Source organism: Notothenia rossii (assembly GCF_949606895.1).
Source record: "Notothenia rossii genome assembly, chromosome: 10".
Classification (NCBI taxonomy): domain Eukaryota; kingdom Metazoa; phylum Chordata; class Actinopteri; order Perciformes; family Nototheniidae; genus Notothenia; species Notothenia rossii.
The window spans coordinates 57538459-57550711 of NC_136908.1; the positions used below are offsets into that span (position 1 = coordinate 57538459).

The 12253-nt window shown below is 41.3% G+C and overlaps 1 long non-coding RNA gene across 1 annotated transcript in view; it reads right to left on the reverse strand.

The window, feature by feature from the left end:
- LOC307021106 overlaps window positions 1-12253 on the reverse strand; it is a 129095-nt gene that overhangs the window by 21575 nt on the left and 95267 nt on the right. The window contains exons 3-4 of the long non-coding RNA XR_013803080.1: window positions 2495-2543; window positions 1318-1437 (exon numbers count right to left, since the gene is read on the reverse strand). This is a non-coding gene — a long non-coding RNA (uncharacterized lncRNA). The remainder of the gene's footprint in view (window positions 1-1317; window positions 1438-2494; window positions 2544-12253) is intronic.

A 12253-nucleotide genomic window follows, 5' to 3' on the forward strand; every position in this document is an offset into this window, starting at 1 on the left:
TTAGTCAAAAACAAATACCTGATTAGTCAAAAAACTACAAATGAATCAACAATACACTAATCATTAGTTGCAGCCAGGGTTGGGAATAAGACCATACTAAGATTACTAGCAGCAATGATACAAATAAACAAAGTGGGCATTTATCAAAAATATTAAACCATCTCTAAAGATCTCTGTGCTCAAACTAGCTGTCACTAAAGTCATAGTGCACCCGTATTCTGAGCTTTACAGTAAATGCCTTTTATGCCAAATGTATACAAATGACTACATCCACTATTCCTTATAAGCCGACGTATATGTTACTGGACGTAGGATACATTGGGCGTTTCTCAAGCTGCTCTAGAGCCACTATTTCAAGCATACTACGTCATCGAGTGCCGCCGAAGGACTGCTCCAATGTCCAGCATACTTGGAAATCTACCGAGCCTGGCGTACTTCGTTTTGAGAAATTTCGAGGCTGCACATGTGTAGACTCCGCGGTCTTAAAATCCCCACAATGCTTTGCTCAAGGACCAATTTCCCCAAATCTGTGGTGGAAAAAGTAGGACGGGGCCTCTCATATGACGCACACCTGCACACTTGCTAGCCTGTTCCTCTCTTTGTTTTCCGAATGCCAGGAAGTATTCTTGCCTCGCTTCTAAAGCAAGACGCTCAGAAGACATGTGCTACCAAGCAAGCGTACTCGCGATTGAGAAACACCCAGAGAATAGTATTCATAGGAAGTGCAAAACACATCCATGTGTCCCCAAAGATATCCCACATAATTGTCATTGGAGATTTCAATTTATTCTTGATTTTGAGTTGCTGGGAAAAGAATACAGACTTCATTTTGGTTTAGATAATAACTAATTTGAACATAAACTAACATGTACATCTTGAAGTAGGGGATATCATGATACCAGATAGCATAGGGGCAATGTAGCAATGGCTTCCTTTCTATATCCATAATGATGTACGATGTCAGATCCGTAAAAAAAGAGAGACAGGAAACTATTTTCTGATTAAATATTGAAAATGTGCTCGTGCTGATTAACCGGGCCCAGGGAGAAGACATGCCACTCCACCAGATGTGCCTCTAAATGCACAGCAGTCAGCAGATTTGAGAGATTTTTTGTTCTGAGTAGAATCATCTCAATATTGGAATAAAAAAATCATCCCTTCAAACTGCTCAAGCCTGTACTGTATGTAACATGAGGATTCGTCAGGGCTCTCAATCATTTGACTCTAAAGGAAGGAGAGGGTCAATCAGAAACATCTCTCCTCATTACACCGCCCCCCCCCCCTCCTGTGCCGCCGACAGAGTAACTCATATCCTACCTCCACCAGTCGCCTCTCTCAGTGCGGCATCAGCACGTCCGCATGAGTAACTGTATCTCTTCCCTCAAGACAAAATCAGTGCATCCGCTTAATCCGATTGGCCACGCACGTCAGCATCACCTAGTGTGAACACAGGAGATAAAGCAGTCTGAAGTCTGGCCAAGTGTTGTTTATCGGAAAAACAAAAATGATCATTAAGTGATTTTCCTCTGGGAGACAACTGTTGGTTTCCGCTCCGAATCCTTATATGCTGTCGACCTTTGTCTTGTCCTTGTTGTTCCTCCAAATGTGGAATATGAATATAACTGTAACTGCCTGAGGGATAAGATTATCCTGTTCATAGCAGGGAAATATGAAAACCTGCATAATATCTCCCGGTGAGGTTTTGTATGTACAGACTTCGCAAGACCTTACAGAAAAATATTACAGTGCTGTTATAATTGTCATCCTGTCATGCTCTCCTTTCTTGCAACATTAGACTTTTCAATGTCCATACGTTCCAACATTTTAGTACTTTATTGTGCTTTGTGGACACATTGTTATGACAGAAATACTGGTCAAAAGTATTTTTTTTTAAAAAGGCAACCATGTTTAAATAAAAACTTTCCTTTAAAATGCACATTTTTCCCCATTTTCAGGATCCTATTTGTATTTTGTGCTTCTAGTGTTCAAATGTACATGCTTTAATGGTAATGATTTTAGCCTTTGCAGACCATTACATGCAGAAAAACATATATCACACTACAGTAAAGGGAACAGTCGAAAAAGCATAATAGGGCCCCTTTAATATTTCTTAATCAAATACAGATAAAACCTCAAACTATGAGATGTGGGTCAGATTTAGACTAATATTCATATAGCATACACAGACAAGAGGACATAAGCCTTGCTAAATGGTTATCAAATGTATCGTGGCACTTAAACCCTTATTTTTCACCCTCAATTGTAAAACATTCAACAGAAGGAATTCATTAAGTTCTTAGCAAAGCTTTTATTCTAGAGAAACGAAAGACACCATAAAAGCTCCAAGCTCACAATGAGAAGGCTTAAGACATTATGGACTACAACAGGAAGAACATGTTTTATGTTGAAAGAGAGCCTTTTGTAGACCAGAAACAAGAAGGATTAGTAAAAATAGAGTGCAAAAAATGAATTAATATGTTCTGCTGAAACTAACCATGGATGAGTCAACCTCGTTCCAGATGAAAAACTCTCATTTTCAGTCCCTAAAGAAAAGAGAAAACAGAATTTATGTTTCGCTCATTTTAAATGCTTTGAGTTAATATAAACAAAATTGAGACCACGACACCTGATACGCAGTTTTCACAGCAGACATTTTGACTTGAAATGCAACATCAGCCCCCTGAAACCCAAGCAGTGAAATGATATGTAGCCTACATTTATTTTCTAATTTACACTTTTGCTTCTGTGACACTATTGAATAAAAATAGAAATGTGTCTTCATATACGTTTGATCTTATTTAGTTATATTTATATCAAGCATTTTTCTATTTGCTTCAACACAGAAACAGTGCAGTTAGTGGTCATATTACTGTAGGTCTGCTTTCTATTCTGCTTTGCTCGAGGCACATTCCAATCAGCCCGAGCCCTGCCTAGAACTACTCATACAATTGGGTAGCAGGTGTATGAATGCAGCCATATATCGGGGGTTACATAAGAGACCCTCTCACACAGATGCTGCCAGCTGCAGCTGCCTTTTAAACAGACAAACACACTCAGAGAAACACACACACGGCTGAGAGGTTTCCCTGGTAACCAGAGGCCAGGAAAGGAATTGTATTGAGCGACAGTGTTTTTGTGTGTACGACTATTTGACCACATATTGAATCTCCCTGCTTCAGGAATTGATCCTTTTATCCAAAACAACGACTGTGAGCGGACCTGATACCGGGATACCTGAGGGGGAGTTACAGAAAGCTGCATTTAAATGGCCAATTTAAGAAGATATGTATGTTATAGTCTACTCTGTTGAAAAAAGTGGGTGTTCAGCTTTCAATATGTACAAAAAAAAACATGTTGACAAAACAATGTCTTATTACGAAGTGTTTTTTTTCAAAGATCTTTGCGCCAATACAGAGTGACAGTGATGAAAGGGGGGATAGAGCTTTGTAAAGCACCTAAATCCACCTCAGCTTGAAGTACACAGCGCAAGTCAGACTTAGCCTTAGGGATAAACTCGCAGTCATCTCTTTAAGTTTGAACATTTTTCACATCACCTCGTAAAACAATGTTGGGCGTTGCTTTCTGAATTGATCTCCCTGTATAGCATGGGGCGCGTCAGTCGTGTATACAGTTCATCAATACATCCATTGCATTTATTATTTGTTACATGGTTACACGAAAAAAGAAGTGTTTGAAGAAGTCAAACTCTAGTTGTGGTCAAGAGTAGGAAAACATTTAGCTGGATCATTATAAAAAGGGCTCTTGTAGTGTTGCATATATTCTCTCCATTAACTCTGTAATGGTAATAGCATTAGCTTTACTCACCATGAATATTGAAGATATGCTTATGAGCCTTATGATTAAAGATCTATCCCTGATTCATATTTGGTATATTATTATAGAGTTGTTTTTTCCTCCTAGGGCTAGGGTTTAAGAGATTAACTCAGAAAGCAAATTAAATATTTGTGAAAGTATTAAAAAGAATAAACTCTTGTATGACTTAAAAAGAAATAGTTCCTTCCAAACAGCTTGAGTGCTATATTTTATGATTACTGAGTTTATGATAAGAGTGCTTCCACAGATGTTATCTTCTCTTGGCACGGCTATGCAGATGACTGTCACAGCATGTGCGCTCTTTCCAGGTATCCATTTCCATAAAGACACATTACGTTGGAGTGATGAACAATCATTTGCACCCAAAGGCGCTGCAGTGTTAATTGGAAGAGCTGTTGCTATCCTCGAGTCATAACTCTGCCGCGAGAACACAAACGTGTCGATACCGTTACCTTTCACAGACTGTACACCATCATGTGCTTAATTGTTAGCTACGAGGCAGAGCATGTGTCACAGTGAGAGAAAATTGAGGTTACAGGAAATGAACGTTAGCATAGCTTGAGTCTAACTCTGGTTAATTTAAGAATATCAGGTTTGCTAATTGGTTTTAAATGAAGCCGTCTCTCGTATGCACACAGGTTGAATTAGTGGAGCGTTAACTTGGGGATAGAATCTCATCCTGTTGCCGTTTTATAAATGTGGAAACCCGAGCACAAGTCCTGAGCTGTCAACTCAATCAGAAGCTATCTGTCAGAGCGTCACACGCTAGCTGGAAGGAAAGAGAAACAGCAGCCCCGGGGGGACTTTTACACTACGGTGCTAAGTAGTTTTACAGTGCTTGGAAAGAAAGTAGGCTTAGTAAATATATGATGGAGGTATGTGCAGGTTCAGATCGAGTCAGTATGAACAGCTTTTTCCCAGAGGACTACATCCCTCTTGATAAAACTAAAAATATATCAAACAGTCATGTTATTCAAGCTTTGGATATGTGGTGTAAAAGCATCTTGAGCATCACGCTTTCAGGGTTGAACCTCATAATAAATGCTCTTTAATGCGGCTAGCCTGCGCAGACAAATGGGACCTTCGATTTCTAAGCAGCAGGTTTTAACAGCATCAAACACCCTGACTGCATGTCAGCTTTAAAAGGCTTTCATCAAAGAGCAGACATAAACAATGCACAAAGGGGTTGTTTTTCCTCCCTGAAAACGGGATTGCGCCATTTCTCTTGAACTTATTTTGATGAGGATCATGGTAAAATCAAATAAAAATTCCAGCGTGCTCTCTGGAAGAATAATGGCCAGATTCATTTTTTATAACCTTGGTGGTGGCGAGCATACAAAGCAAAGCATACAGTCCCGATAAAGCTTATCTGTAAACATGAGGCACGCTCACAGCTTGGACTGATACTGTCATCGTATGAAGGTGCTGGAAAAGACCGCTTACATTATCGGACGATTAAACCCCCCATGTGAGAAGAGGAACATGCATTTACCATGGGGGTTTGACAAATGCATGAGTGCGGTGCTGGGAGTCGCTTCCATAAGTGTTCGGGATGAATGTCTTGATCAGAAAAAGGGGGAGGACCAGGAGGCTGGGAAAACAGCTTGTACAGCCGCTATAATGAGCCCCAGCTTTGGCAGCACGTTATTACTTGTCTAAGTAAATGTATAATTGAGCGAGTCACTTCCTCCCCTGGTGCACTAGACTGTGCCAAGGAGACAGACAAATGTATTTGAACTGAAATCTCGTAAAAGTGCGATGAGTGACAGGACAGCCCCGGATTCTGGGATGCTTCTAACCTTTAAGGCATGCAGAAGATTTTTATTATTTTTTTATTAAAGGGAATAAGCAGTTCTTGTCTGATTTAAATTATATTTCCAAAAATCCTGAAAACGTTACACTCCCCGAGGAGGGAATTAAATAAAAACACCGAGATCAAACATTCCCTACTCTTTCAATTAGATGGCATTCCACTTGATCCCACTTGATCTCTGATGTAGAATGCCATGTGTTGCAATTAGTTTGGATTTAGTTTGTTTTATTTAAACATAGCCTGGAGGTTGCGTGGAGAGTCAGCGCATTGGTATTCACGCTGACTTCTGGAAGTCAAATGTTAAAATCATTAAACTGAACCCCTGAGCTGCGGTCTGACATAAGAGGACGCTACGTCTCCAGATCGTTACCAATCAATACCGTGCTGGTACACAACTGGCATTAGTACGTGCACTTTCCCTGCTGAAGAATGAAGAAAAAGACAAGATATCTTACTCTTCATCACACCAGCTTGAAAACTGAGCACCACGACATTATGGAGAGGGGAACAGAAGGTGTTTCATTTCCACAGTGCTTTCTGCATCATTAACGATGGCTTTGATTAATGCTTTACATCCACCCAAAGCCCCACCTGTGAGAATGGCAATAAAGATGATCATTTGTCGGGCCGCAGCCAACTTTCATTCCTGCGCATTAGCGGAAAAAGAAATGCACAGGGGGTTAATTTTCCCTCGCACCTGTACTAAAGCCACCACTGTCGTAAATATTGTGACTTTCTAATCAGCAATTTCGGTGACAGTGCAGAAGGGGCACACAGTGGGCGTGTTGGATGGGGGAAATAGCCCGGCATCAATTCTCCCATTTTCTGCAGACCTCTTCGCTGTTTGCAATCCGCCCATGTAATCCATCACGGAGACATTAATTATGTACTAGGCTCTTCCAGGACAAAGACTCTAATGAAGGGCCTGTCAACACCAGGCCTTTCCCGAAAACAGTGCAGTCACGGAGGTGAGGGGGGGGGGGGGGGGGCGGGGTGGACTCTGCCTCTGCTGAGCCCCCCACTCTGATCTGATCTCCGATACCTCATTCAGGGCCAGTTCGGAGCTGGAGCTTGAAAAGCACCGGGTTTTCCTGTTCACACCGCAGCGGAGCAGCCTCTTAGCTCCGGAATCCGGTTCATTTCAAGCACCAAAAAATTGTCCTGCCAAAGCAAAAAACACCGCATACGTCACGCTTACGTCGAGGCGGGGGCAGGAGCAGATCAACTCCTGAACAACAACAAAAAGCCGGTTACGTCATGACGCAAACGATGACGCAATGACGCAGCACCAGTCGGACTCTTGGTGGTGTGAAAAGAGCCGGAGCTAAACCGAAGAACCGGTTCTGAACCTGAAAAGCTCTAGCACGGAGCTTGAACCGGAGTTGCGTTGGTGTGAATGAGGTACAAGAGGAAAGCGGACAAAGTGCAACTGCATTTTTTAGCACCTGTGATTTGACGTATTCTCAGTGCACACCTGGAAATGCATATTCTAATAAGACTCAGCCTGTGACCTAAGATTGTCATATCTACACTGCAGCTATGCACAAATGACAATAACAGCCTTGAATCTTGAATCATGGATCAGTGGGGGTATAGCTAACCTACTTCCAGACATGATTCATGGTTATTACAGAGAGGAGAGGCTATTTTCCTTGGAATGTAACACATTTGTCATCATGTATGGCTATTTTCTTATCATAAATGTTTGTTACTAAACTATTTTGACACAAAGGCTGCAGTAGTAGTCGCTAGGAGCAGATAAAAGTAAACTCATCCACATTTATTGCAATCTTCTATGGTTTGAAGCTATGAAGGCAGCAAGCTAAAATGTTGTATTCGTTGGGCTTTGTATGTAGCAGATTTCAAACCGCACTCAGACTCAACATTTTAATAGTTACACAAGGAAATATCATTATTCTCCCCAGCTGTGACATAACACAGAAAGACAGTTCAATACTGATTTAACTGCTGCTGGTTGTTCAGATGGTGCGAATTCTATTACCTCAAAAGTTAATGAAACAGTGAGCAGCTCCAGCTTTATGCACTTACATCCTCAACTGCAGAATCCAGCACAAGACTAGACAGTTCTTCTTTCATATATTACCCCTCATAGTCTGTTGTTACTTCTGTCGGATGTCTACAGGCAAAGCACAGCAATCCCAAAAGTGCAAATAGAGTTATTCACAATTATTGCTTTGAAATGTTATACTCACAAATCTTATGTAACTTCATGAATATTTTACTGCAGAATTGGGCAGCGCATTTCATTTCCTATTAACATTGCTTTTGTATATTAAACGTTAAACAAATTATATATGAAATAGCATCGCCTCCCAAAAACAAATCCCTTTCTTTAATAACTTTACTGTTTGTTTTTACAAGTGTTAAATGTACAAATACAAATGAAAAAATAAATAAAGAAGTAATAGCTTGAATCTTTTAATGCATGATGCTTTCAGAGGGCCAGTGTTACGGCTGCTGCCTTCCTGGTCGTCTTAACTGTGTTAATCTGTGTGATATGTAAATGAGCTGTGCGGTTGCCCTGACGTCATTGGCTGGCATCTCCTGGTCCGCCCCCTGAAGATTCTGATTGGAGCACGCCGGGCCCGACGCACTCCAATCGCAGCGCACAGCCGGCGCACACCTGCTGGAGATGACTACAAAGCCTGGGGACAATCATCACTCTGGAGGCTCGGCTGTGTGAGCGGATGCCTCTCGCTAGTTGCTCTCGTTTGGGTGCAAATGTGTTAAACAGTGGTTAACTTGCGTGGTCAGTGTTGAATAGTATTATTGTGAGTAGTTGTGCCTCGATTAGGTTAGTATTGTGTGGTTAGTAATGTGTGATAGTTGTACTTGGCCTCAGCTGTGTTTTCTACAGCTTCCTTTATTTAGACTGTACCACTTTGACAGTGAGGGTTTTAGTTTCTATTTAGTTCGTTATTACCTATTTCTTTGTATGTAAACAGGCTCCTTTTGTTAGAGTCCTTCCTTTATTTGTTTCTTAGTTAAGTCGGCGCCCTTTTGGCCCTTTTGTTTGTTCAGGCTGTGTGCCTTCCATTTTGTTTCACCCCGTTATAAAAAAGCCATTTATAATTATTACCAATTCCATTCTGGTGTATGTTGATTTCCTCTACCCTAGAGGGGGACGTAACAGCCAGTAAAAAGAGTGGTGCAGGAATGAGTCCTAAAACCACGAAATCAAGAAGGGAACCCTTGCGATGCTTACTTCTGGGTTAACCTAAAAAATATTCTTCACTGCAGAACTCTATGAATAGCAAACAAGGAACAGCAAGTGACACAAAAGCAACATTTAGGAAGGATTGCTTTAACTTTGATTAACCTTATCAACTGTGTAAAAACAGGATTTGTCCCTAATCTCCAAAGCATTGGAGTCCCATCTGTGCCTTTACAGCCAGTTAAAGGGCCGTTAATCAGCCTAGGTGGGGTCGAGCTACACACTCAAGGGTGCCTGGATAGCAACACCTGAGAATAGAGCCACTTCACACTTTTCACTTTAGCCACTGCCATGACGGGCTGGGACTCCAAGCGTCGTCGAAAGCTGCATGCAGCAATATTTTTTCTCTATCCAACTGCTGATTTCTCCCAATGCCAAAAGGCCTTTCTCAAATCAAACTGCATCAAAGGGTCAAAACCAGCAAAGCTCTCTTCAAGCTGCCGTTTCCCCCCCAGTCTTTCTTCTCATCCTCTGCTATAAATCACACCATCTGCATCGCAAGCACACCACCTGGAATTTGAAGCCACCTTGAAGAAGATCCCTTTAAGTTTATTTGCCCAGAGCGTCTTCAAATCCCGACAAAGAATATAAAAATCAGATGGTCTTAAGTTTGCAGCTGTTTGCAGAAAGAGAATATGATTTGAGTCATTCAAACCAGATTGAGATTGGGATCAACTAAATCCCCGGTTGCAGCTGTTATTGTTTTGTTTCTTCTCGTGGCAATCTGCGCTCTGCAGGGACGCGAGGAGAGCTAGCTCGGAGAGGTTTTGCCCGAAGATAAATTGAGTAACCTTCTTCTGTCATTAGTAATACCTTTTCCGCTGGCGGAGGGGTGATGGAGGGGAGAGAAAGCAAGAGGGGGGATGAGAGCCAAGAGTCAGCGGTAATTAGCCATGAAGCAAAAGCCCACACGGCTCGGCTATGGCTCTGGTTTCACACCTCCAGCCATCTCTCCGTGCCTCCGAGGCTCAGAGCTCTGCGAGGGCCGCTGCGAGGTGTCCAGCTGAAACCGACTGAAACAGAAAGCACGCCGCAGCGGCGCCAGTTCCATCCATCACGACACCTCCGCACCACTGTCTCATTCTGGACCACTGGTTTGGAGGTGCTTTGTCTGGCTGACTTGTCACGCCTGTCTGGGGAGCATGGATCCCACTAGAGTCATGAGTAGAAGCTATATCACAGGTGAAACCGAATTAAGTAGCACAGCACGTGTCAGTTTATGTTGCTCATTTGTTGTGTTAAACAAATAGCTCTACTCCTATCTGTCACAGAGGAGTATTTTGCATAACTATCTATTCCCATGTTCTCCTATATTAAGAGTATTGTTAATAGAAAATTCAAGTGACAAAATACATTAACTCAAGGACTGTACTTTAGTCAAATGTGTAGGTACTTGTACTGAACTTGAGTATTCTAAAATATGTTACTTCTACTCAACTACAATTTGTAAGTAAATATTGTACTTTGTACCCAAATACATTTATTTTAAAGCTTCAGCTACTAGCTACTTTGCAGATTTAAATTATAAATACAGCATACAAATACAACATATACATTAACTAATACATGATATATAATTATAGGTTTAGCTATATAGCATAAAACATAATTCAACAATTAAGTGCAGCAATAATGCATTAATAATTGTAATAAAATAATTAAATGTAGTGTCTCAAATGGATAAGTGCTTTTACTTTAATACACTACAGGAAAGACTAGTTATATAGAAGGTTAAATAGAAAGTAAGGATAAATAATAAGAAACAGGTAGTAAGTAAAATATTGGAAAAAAGGTATGCACATTGAGCTAATAGTATAATATAAAGGATAAGAGATGGCTATGATTTTGTGAGTTAAAGGGATGGGGGCTGTAAAACGAGGGTGAAAAGCAAGCAGGAAGTGACTGACGTGTCCGTGCTGAATAAATGAGGAGCAGGATGTCCACAGCTGTTGCAGACTAAACCCTGATTAAACCTTTATTAATCAGCTGAGGCTGGACGAGTCACCCCAACATTCATCAGGTTTTACCTGCTCTGCAAAGGCCAGAGATACGAAAGCACTAACACATTCGGATTAGAAAAGGTGGACCAATCAGTCTCGGTGTTATGAGATTATTTCTAACACGCATGCCGAAGTTCATGAAGGGGTCTTTCCATTACAAAAAATGAATGTTTCTACTACATGAATACAAGCAGTTTGTGGTGGAGATTGTGCTGTCATGTACTCCTCCATCACCCCTGTGCTGTCCTACCACACATGTCAAACTGTTCAGTAACGCTATTAATCACAACGTGGTATCCGTGAGACTGTCCCTCCTCTCTCCTTGCAAGCTGTACGTTTAAAAACATCCTCTTGTTGTCACCTCTGTTATATTCATCAAAGCTGCCAATTACTTCTGTGGTTCACAGAGACATAAAAAAAGGACAGATTTATGGCAACGAGGCCGTTTGAGCTGAAAACACAGATTGAACGATGTGGTTTGTGGTGATGTCACTGTAAAAAGCATGAGAAACTGTGACATATGGGAATAAACATCCTCCGCACGGCGATGATGGCTTTACAAGGGGTTCAATCTTGTGTGAAAGATCTATGAAATGTGACCGCGCCAATCTGGGCCTGTCCATAAAAAATAAACTGAGTGAAATTAATTCATGTAAATGATGGGTGAAGGTAAGGTTTAGGGCCCCTTGAGACGTGGCATTTCATCAATTTTTTTTTTTTTTGCGGGCACTTTGACATAATTGCGAGCTCTAAATCTATGATCGACTCGCGCGAGCGCAAAACTCACACTGGCGTCTGACATTTACGGAGGGTCACCTCCCGTGGTATGGTACGGATAAAGGAAAAAAAATCATATTTTGACCCTCTGAAAAAATGCGAGGATTAGCCGGAGAGCATGAAATGAACAGAATATTACAGGTTGAAGTGTATGAGCATATGAAACTGAAGGAGCGTTTAATTGGAGGCTTTGCTATTGATTAAGCCGGGCAGAGGTGGGTTGTTCATGGGCTGCTTGGGCTTTTGTGGAACAATTTATTTTGCCGCCAGCAGCAGGCAGAGAGGATCCATCCTGCAGAGAAATGAAGCTGTTGGTGGAAGAAACTCCAGATAAGACTGTGAGGTAGGGGAGAAGAGAGATGGAACACAGACGGACAGATATAGATATGTTTTTTACTTACTTGCTCTAAACTTTACGCAAGTAGCGAGGGGGATTTTTACTTTAATAGGAAGGACGAAGGAGAATCAAGAAAACTGCTTAGACTCAAACAATGGTCATATACCTAATTTTTCTGTGGCAAGCTGGTTATTTTTCAACTTTTTTGTACTATTAATATGGTTTTTATATAATTATTTTGATGCAAATATGTGCCT